This window comes from Chanos chanos, chromosome 4, assembly GCF_902362185.1.
Source record: "Chanos chanos chromosome 4, fChaCha1.1, whole genome shotgun sequence".
In the NCBI taxonomy this organism is placed as follows: Eukaryota; Metazoa; Chordata; class Actinopteri; order Gonorynchiformes; family Chanidae; genus Chanos; species Chanos chanos.
The window spans coordinates 24,577,743-24,586,405 of record NC_044498.1 but is presented as its reverse complement, the minus strand read 5'-3'; positions in this window follow the sequence as shown (position 1 = coordinate 24,586,405).

Sequence of the window (8,663 nt, the reverse complement as noted above, 5' to 3'; positions counted from 1 at the left end):
GAGTGTACACCATTGTACTTTACTTAGTCAAATTTAGATGTCTGTGAATTGATGTGGTTGCCAGTATGTTATTCCTAGTTGGCTTAACTGACCTTGTGAAAGTGCTGCATGTCTTTGGTGATTAAACACCACTCCAAAGGGTCATAGCTCCCTTCAGTGGAGAGGTTGAAAGGGAACCAGAGAAAGGTTGGGAGGTGTGTTTGTGCCAAAAAAAGTTCTCAAACGAGAAGTTTTGATAGTACTCTGAAGTCTGAAGAACAAAAGTTAAACAATGTCAGAAGCATGCCACATGCAGGAATGAGGAGCGTTAGGTATGAGTAGGGGAAAAGAAGCATGGTTCATTAGAGTCTATGCCATTCTCTCTTTAGTCATAATATTGGAGAGGGGAAATGCGTGCCCAAGAGACAGACATGTAAAAACATCTTTTATAAAAGAAAATGACTGAATGAATAAACTAATGAATACAAAAATAAATAAAATGTTTCTGGACTTTAAAAGAGGGGGGGGGGCAGGACAGAAATAGGTTGGTTGAAATTAATGACAAATGTTTTGAAAATGTAAGAAGCAAGGGAGGACCTCAAAATAGTTACTCTGGCATCAATCAGTGAAACAATAAATACAAAAAAAATAATAAAAAAATAAAAAGAAGTTGGTGTATTTGAAGCTAACAGCAGCTACTGACGATCTCACCATGTTTTGTTAGATCAGTGATATTATGTGTAGCCTGATGGCATGGAATTTAATAATATTAAGAGGGAAAAAAAATGCAAACTGAAATCATATACTTCCCAAAATGACTGTGTACGCATGGCATTGTTTTGTATGTATGCATGTACTTTGTGTGCGTTAACTTTTATTATTTTAGCAAGACTGTAGTCTCTTCAGTATGCTCCTAAATTTCACGTATACTGGATATCATTTTGTTTAGACAGAAACTTGAAGAATTAAGTTTTTTTTGTTGTTGTTGTTGTTGAAATTTCAGACAGAAGAATTAATATGAAATGTAAAATAAATGTATAAAATTTTATAATTTTTTAAAGAAATGAATGATGAAAGATTTTTAAGATGAAGTTCTTATATAAAAAGCAATAAAGAAAAAAAAAAGAAAAGAAAATCTGAATTCAGTAGGCCAGTAATAAATTGTGGAATGTCACACTCACTGGATGAATTCATTGCTTACCTAAGTAACTGAAGTCTGTGTGATATGCGTCAGTGGACACTATGTGTTTTCCATGTGCAAGACTGGAAGTCTTTATTTTATTACTGTTATGATGATTATTTGCTATAAAGCCACCGTGTTATGAGACAAAACACTATTTTTTCCTCTTGCAGTCAAGGTGTGATATTTGCTTAGAATCCGTTCAGTTCACAGAAAGGATATTATTCTACTAATTTAAGCACGTAAAACAGTCACTTGTGTGTCTATTATGACTCTTTGTGTGTCATAATTCAGTCCATTCTCACAATGTGTTAGGTATACATCTGTTAAGTCACTGCTTTCTTTAAAACATTTCTTCTTTCTTTTCATGTCTCTATTTCGTCTAACAAAAGCACATACAGATCGATTCAGAAATATCAGCAGCTGCTTGTAGTGTTCAGAACTAGGTGAACTCTCTGTATGAGGTGAATGTTATCAGATGGTACTGTGACACAAAAAATTAAAACTCTTAAAAAAAAAAGAAAAAAGTTCATATATTTGTTATTTTACCAACAGTGAGAATAGATTCCAGAAAACAAATGAGAGAGAACAAGACACCACACAATATTTTACAATGTGTTGTGTCATAAATGGACAAATCAGCAGTCTTTGACATCAGTGTAGTCAACTCCATTAGTCAGACTGGTTTCACTGGTGTTTCCAATAACATCATGATGAAAAACAGTATGAAATATGAAATTATTGTTCATGACAGTAAATCTGAGCTGTTACTAGACTGCTTGTAATTTTTTTCCTGTATTGCAGTCTAATAATGTTTATTAGTGTATAGAATGACTGTGTGAATTGTGGTTTGCAGTTCACTTTTTTCTTTTGCTTTGTTTTATTTTTGTTTGTTTATTGAGTTATTTCTGTAGTGTAATATGTGTTCTAACTTCAAGCTATAAATTTATGATGTCAGTTTGAACCTAGTGATTTTAGTTTCCCTACATGAACACACACACACACACATATATGCAAGTCAATCATACTTACCTGTTTATACATACAAAGGATACTAGTTTAATCTTAAACTTCTGAAAGAAATTTAAAAAAAGAAAAGGCCCATAACTGTTGTAGCTAGTACAATGATGTGATACCAGCAAAACATAAGCAGTCCTTACAACGTTCAAGTCTTTCTTAATTGACTTTGAGTGGCTGTACCAATAAGAAATATTTGTTGCTTTCAGTGTCAGAAGAGACAGTGTCAGAAAAAAAAACCTGAGGAAAAATGCAGTATGTTTGACGTAGGCTGACGGAGACTTCTGAGAAAAAACACAACAACAACAACAACAAAAACATTGATTTATTCATTCTGCTAGTGGCAGCTGCCATTTTGGGTGAAGGCAGAGTAACATGGGTTTGAATTTTTTGATCTCTGACATGTCTGCTTCCGTAGCCAGATTGAATATGTCTGTCTTTAGACTGCAGGACTGACGTCGTTGGTGTCTACATCAGAGAAACAGACTGTGCTTCTTATTTGAATAGGGGTATAAACAAGGATATATGCTTCATTCAGTTTATTATGCCTCTGAGCTGTGACTTCCAGTTTTTTTTTCCCCAAGGAAAAAATTAACTGTTTAATCTGCTTAAAAGAAGACCCAGTGATTTGCTAAAACCATTAGACTTGGTTCTCAAAAGTGCCATTGATGAATTCATAATAATTGTCAGACACTCAATAGCTGATATTTTTGTTATGTAGCAACTTCAATCATGTCAACTTTCAGCTCTAGACTGAACAAGCTCCACATTCAGTACCTCTTTGCTCCCTATACTGCAGTTTGCCAAGGAACACACAATTCACTTGAAGTTATAACGTAAGCAGTTGTGTGCATCTAGCCGTTGATTTAATACATATTTGCAGGCCTACTGAACTGATAGAACACACCAGCCACACCATGAGCCATGAAATCCAGCTCAATCATTACAATATTTTATTTTTGAAATTTGGCAGGAATACACAAGACTTCGAGACTTCAGGCAAAGTTAAACTTTGAGATAAACTCATTTCAGTTTGTTATAATAAGGTACCACAAATGGTTATTCACAAGTATTAATTTAATATTCATTCATGTTCTAAACAAATCGGTCTGTCCTTTTAAAATGGATGGCTCAGTCCAAGAGCAGAATTAATGGAGTCTTTCAAGCAATCTTTGATAAAATTATTGTACTGAGAATTAACTGAACGTAATACAATCAATAAATTGGATTCTAATCATAATGCGACCACTCTATCAGAGACTGTAAAGTGAAATTTGTGGTGAGAATGACTTGGGAATACCATTTATTTGAGAAGTCCATTTGATTCCTTACAATGACATAGACTTTTTTCATGTTCAGGTTCTCTATCCCCACAGAGCAATAATGCTACAATGTTAAAGTCATGTCTGAACACATTTTTGACACTACCTCAGAAAAGAGGCAGTCAACTGGTAACTAGAACCATTTGGGCAAAGTGGTCACAACTGATTAATTTTCATTAATTTGTTATTATTAATAATTATTATTAATAATTATTATTATTTTGCCATTTTGGCATTGTCATCTTTTACCATCAGGATTTTACAATGGTCAAATGGTCGAAAGCTTTCAGTCTTGTGCAGATTTTTGTTCTTGTTTACGTAAAATAAGACAGCTGAGATAGAAACAATATTTAACAAATAAATAAATTTTGCACCTCAGTAGAATATTAGAACTCATGTTGTCTTCTCTGATGACAAAGAAGATGAATCACAGCCAAGATACGTCACAGCAGGACACTCCTTGTATTTACTGTACAGAGTTTTAGAAAATAGCTTTACTTAAGAGCCAAGTTAGTTTGATGTTTAGATGTTTTTTTGGTTGTTGTTGTTTTTTTTTGTTTTTGTTTTTTTTTTGAGAGAGGTATATGAAAGTAATCTGTAGCCTTGTTGAAAATATAAAAGTACAGGATGATGTCGTTTAGAGGTGTTTGGCACAAAATGCCAAAGTCAGAGACATATTAAAGGTAAACTAAGCTAGGTATGGAAACAGATCCAGCTTGTCTGTGAAATGACAGACCATGAATATTTATGAACATGTGGTTTCATTTCTGCTATCAGTGAGCAAATCTTCAGCACTTTAATGTCAAAGTCAATGTTCATTGCAGATACTAGTATACTGGTATTGTATACCTATAAGCAGTGGTAGGCTGTGGTTAGGGTAAAACTGTAAAAGTCTCCTAAAACAGAACATTGTTGTAGAAGTAACTGAATTCTTCATTGATGGGTAGGAGGTTATAAATTCAATCTAATTCTTTATAAGGTTGATCGAAACATAAAATTCTTGTTGTCATTTTTACAGTGAGTAAATGAATATAACTGTGTTAAGCTGCTGTTTTCCTGTTTCAATATTGTTATGTCACATTAGTAGTATAATATTCACTGAAGTCACAGTGTTTCTGTGAATGACACTAGCATTGTTGGCAAGGCTGAGAATCTGTATTTTAGATCACTGTGTTGGTGATGGTTGTCTTGGTAATACTGACACTTGAGTGAAGCCATTTGAACTGCAGGTCTTTTTTTGTGTGTTGTGTGTCATGTGTCGTTGATAAGGTTTTTGGTGTATGAGTAAGGATTTCAGTCTGCTGTGACACTCCCCTGACCCACCCTTAGCTATTGCCTCAGAGAAGGTTAAATGGTTCTGTTTGCCAAAGACTAGCCTTCCTTTGAATACAAGCAGACACGAACAGGAAAATGAAACTGTGATACTTGTTATGTGTGAGAGATTGCAGAGGACTGAAACAAGTGGCATGTCTAACCTGAACAGGGTTTCTCTGATAGGTTATGCAGGCTGTTTTTATGTTCACATTCATCTGTATGCTTTTTGTAAGACCCTGGAGTAAGCCAAGATTTCAAGGCAGCACTTAGAGAGGCTTTAAGCTGCAGCAACGTGTGGTTGTTTTTTTGTTGTTGTTTTTTGGGTTTTTTTGCTGTGTAGTTTTAAGCATTGCTATCTTTGTCTTGGTTTTAGAATTTTGACAGTTTATTTATTTATTTGTTTGTTTGTTTTTTCTTTGTCAAGACTTATTTATGCATATTCTCTCTTGATCCTTTCATTCCTTGTCATTTAGCACTGCGCATGAACCAGGTATCAGCAGGTTGATCTCTCAGTCAACAGCTCTCTCACATTGTTGAGGGCTTCACTTTGGTTACATAACTTATCTGCAGTGATTCTATTTTTTTTTCTTTTTTTGAATTCCTGCTGGCTTCAGCGCTTTGCTCAAAGAGTGTGAAGACAGCTGTGAGCTTTGAATACTAGCAGAGTAGAGTAAATTAGCAGTGACAAACAAATGAATCCTAAGCTGTGTGTGTGCGTGTGTAATTTGTTTTTTTTTTTTAGAGCAAGTATGATGATGGTGAATGTGAAGAGTGTAAAGTAGTTTCTCTTTGTAGAACAAGAGACATACAAACACACGTAAACTTGGATCTCTTACGTCGTTGCCTGTGCCGATGTGTCTTTTTGTTTGCTTAGATTTCTCCACCACACTCTGTTAATCTGTTAAAAAAAGAAAAGAAAAGAAAAGATGTGATTTTTTCAGGTCAAAAACAAATGGCATTAATTTAAATGCACAGAATCCTGCAGAAACCTACAAATGGCTATAGCCAGTGAACATCAGTCTTCCAGTAATTGCAGCTGGGATCTGTAGAACAGCAGTCATTTAGCCAATGGTGACCGAGCATGAGGTATGCAGATGCCCAAATTCAACACTGATCATGCAAAACTGTAGCGATAGACAGTTAGTTCAACAGACCAGCCAAAAACACACACCCTAGTTAACTGATGATGTATATGAATGTTTCATTATGAATTTATTAGACGTATGCTTTTGAATGCTCTCGATATTTTAATGTAAACCAACTTTCTACTGCCTGCTGTACTGAAGCTATAAATATGCTGATACACACACACACACACACACACATACACACACACACACACACACACACACACACACACACACACATATATATATATATATATATATATATATATATATATGCAAGTATGTATATATGTGTGTGTGTGTGTGTGTGTGCGTGTGTGTGTGCGTGTGTGTGTGCGTGTGTGTGTGCGTGTGTGTGTACATATGCAGAAAAGATAATTTTCATTAAAGCCTTTGTCTATGAAACCTAATGGCTGAAAGCTTTTTTTCTTTCTTTCTTTGATTCACTATGTTAGAGTAAGAATATGATCTAATTATACCTTGGTTATAACCTCTTGATACCAGGTTTTATTTTGAGATGGGTGTTAAGATAGTTCTACAACAGAATAAGAGTTGTCATTTTATATGGGAAATGGGAGAATTACAGAAAGAGAGAGAGAGAGAGAGAGAGAGAGAGAGCAAGTGAAAAACTAGCAGCTGTTTGCAATATTGCCAGTGATCATACTCAACAATGTTCTTCATAAGCATCATGAAACATGACTGCTGTGTAACATTTTTATTTGATCATTTCCTTAAAATACATCATCGTTATTATATTTGTTTGTATTTGATAGAATTGGAGTGTTTCTAATGATAGATTATTTTGTTGCTTTGCTGTTCTGTGTACAACAGCAAATGTTTTATTCTGTTTGATTCTGCAAACATACTTGCAGGTCAGACTGGGATAGAACATCTTTTATTCACACACACACATACACGCGCGCATGCACACACACATACATATTCACCCTCTCACTCGCACATGCCTACTAAGCATGTAATCCTTCTTTCTTTCTTTCTTTCTTTCTTTCTTTCTTTCTTTCTTTCTTTCTTTCTTTCTTTCTTTCTTTCTGTCCTATCTGTCCTGGACCTTGAAATTGACAGCGTTTTTAAATGTCTGTATTCATTTGTCAATAGCCAATTTTCAGGCAACAGGCTGCTAGAAGAGCAGTAACAGAACTATATTGATTATTGCATTGACCTATGTGTTGTATCACCTCGATGCTATTTTGTGGTATTATTTGTTTTACTCTTATTTGTTTTCTGTACATGTTACTTATAGGTTCTAAAATCTCACTGGGGAAGGTGAAAAGAAATTTTCAATAAATGAGAAAAAAACAAACACAATGTGTAAGAGCTGTTCTTTCCACTCATATTGTCTTTTTTATTATTATTTTGTTTTGTTTGTTTTTTTTAATCTTACTCATTTGCCTCAAGATTTGCGTTATTTGTAATAAAAATTACAAATCTATTTTAAGCATCATTCATTTACCTGTAATCACTGAAGGTTGAGGTGCAGTGTCCGTTATAGAATGAAACGGGCTGAACATACTAGCCTAAATGCATGCATGGTTTCAAGCCATGTTTGATTTCAAATGAATTACAATCTGTCATTGGTCCTATTTCAGATAATGAAAGCGTTTGATTTATTTGGACCAGGGAGCGCAGTGCTTATGATTGCGGCCAGCATACGTACATATCTCATCAGCTTTGCATGTTTGTGCTGCAGCAAAGCAGAATCTCTGAGCAGCTGGCCCATCCTCTGTTCTCTCAACCAATCAAATATTCATGGAGACCTGGATTTTTATCTTTCTTCTGTCATACCGTACAGGTCCCTTGTGCACACTCTGTTTATTTCTGTAGAGGCTATTCTATAGAGACTGGGGTAGGAACACCCTTCACTTTCCATTGGAAATGAGTAAAACTACTCTTCTCAAAACAGGCAATGGAATTTGGATTCAGTTGTCCTGTGTGCGAGAGGGGTGTGTACCCACCTGCTTTAAGCAGATATCTTATGTGAAAAAAAGAAGTGATTTTAAATAACGCAGCGCAGCAGTTGTTTAAACAGCTCTTGAAGGATTCAGACAACAATTGTTGAGTACAAGTTGTTCATGTGGAGCAGCAAAGTCAATCAAGATATTAAACTGAAATTGAACTATATATATATATATATATATATATATATATATATATATATATATATAAGTAACTGTAACTCAAAGGAACAGAATGTGGATCAGTCAATAATGTGCATCTACAAAATCTTAAACAACCCATATTAGTACATGCCCACCACATGGAACATAGTGGGAATAACCAGCATTCTAACTTTAATTTCTTATAAGTCTTCCCCCAAAGTAGCAGCTACCTCAATAGCTGCAAAAAATCAAATAGGTCAAAAGAATCTTGGGAAAAATGCCTTACATTCCAAATTTGTCTGTATTATCAAGTCAAATATTTGTGCATTAACATGTATAAACTTGATGTAGTAACAAGGAATAACTTGCTTTGTTTGCAAGATTTTCCAGTCTCACAGCCAATGGCAAAGCCTAAATTACCATATATTTGCATTATCATAGCATTACAGTGGCAAACACACCAATCAGACCGATACACCCATGAATGCTGTCCTACATTTAGTTTTGTGCAGTTGTGTATTACTGAGGTTGGTATTTTTGAGCAGGCTACACTATGACACACCACTGCTGAGTGCATATTCTTACTATGCAGCTTTGCTGCAGTGGT